Raw genomic sequence first — 1,148 nt, 5'->3', positions numbered from 1 at the left:
GCAGCACGGGGGGGGGGGGGGGGGTGACCACCTGCCCTGGGGGGACTGTTGGCCACCCCCCTCCCAGGAGCGTGGGTCCCGGGGCACTTCGTGGGGGGTGCGGCAGTGGGGAGGAGATGGCCTCGCTGGAGGGGTGACTCCTGCGGAGAGGAGGACAGGACCCGCCCGGAGGGGCTTTGGCTCATCCTCCCACCACCCCCCCTCACCCCTCCTCTCCCCTCGCAGGAAGAGAACCAAGCATGCTGGAGCCTCAATCCCTCCAGAGGGACGCTAAGGCCCAGAGACGTGCAAGAGCCGACCCGAGGTCACACAGCAAATGAGGGACAAAGGTGAGGGGGAAGGAGCTGGGGACTGTTCTTGGGCCGTCCCCACAGAGTTGTAGAGAAGGTAGAGAGGGAGGGACAGGGGGAAGCGGGTGATTCCCAAGGTTCTGCAGTCTGCGTGCGGACCACAAGGGGTCTGTCCCCCCACCCCTGCGGGGCGAGGGCAGGGCTGTCACCCACAATGCTCTCACACTAGGGGGGCTGAGATGGCCAATCAGAGCACAGCAAGCCTGTACCATGTGATTGGCGCACATTACAGGAGCCAATCAGAGACCTCACTGAGCCCTGCCCAGTGGCCTAGGCAGAGAGGTGTGAGGTCCAGCTGCCCGGCGCCACCTTTCCTACCACGCGAAGACTGTGCACAGAGGGAAGTCAACAGCGAGGGCAGCCAAGCCGAGACAGAGTGAGACTGAGACCCGCAGACAGACGGAGACTAAGAGCTGGGACAGCCCCTGGATCCAACCTTGCCTGAAGCAGTCACTTCATGGCATTTCCTGATCGCTGGCAGAAACTCACTTTCAGTCTTTGCATTTCTGCTACTTCCCACAGAGCCCCTGACCAAAGTGTGTGCCCACACGTGTACCAGCGAACCCGGGGCACCTGTGCGTGCAGCTCGGGGCCTCCTGTGCACACATGGAGGACTTCTTGTATCATGTCTGCGCTGCTGAGGTGGGAGGGGCTCCTGGCAGCTCTGGGCCTGGGCTGGTGCCCGTCTCCTGCCTCTGCATGGGCCCCCATCCGGGTCACACTCTGATGTCTGGACCCGCGTCAGCCACTGGCAAGGACGCCCCCTTCAGGGCGGGGAGGCGGCACCTTGCCCCCCAC

The sequence above is a fragment of the Crocuta crocuta genome, unplaced genomic scaffold (assembly GCF_008692635.1).
Source record: "Crocuta crocuta isolate KB4526 unplaced genomic scaffold, BGI_CrCroc_1.0 scaffold8, whole genome shotgun sequence".
Lineage (NCBI taxonomy): Eukaryota > Metazoa > Chordata > Mammalia > Carnivora > Hyaenidae > Crocuta > Crocuta crocuta.
Note: the sequence above shows the minus strand (reverse complement) of the source record.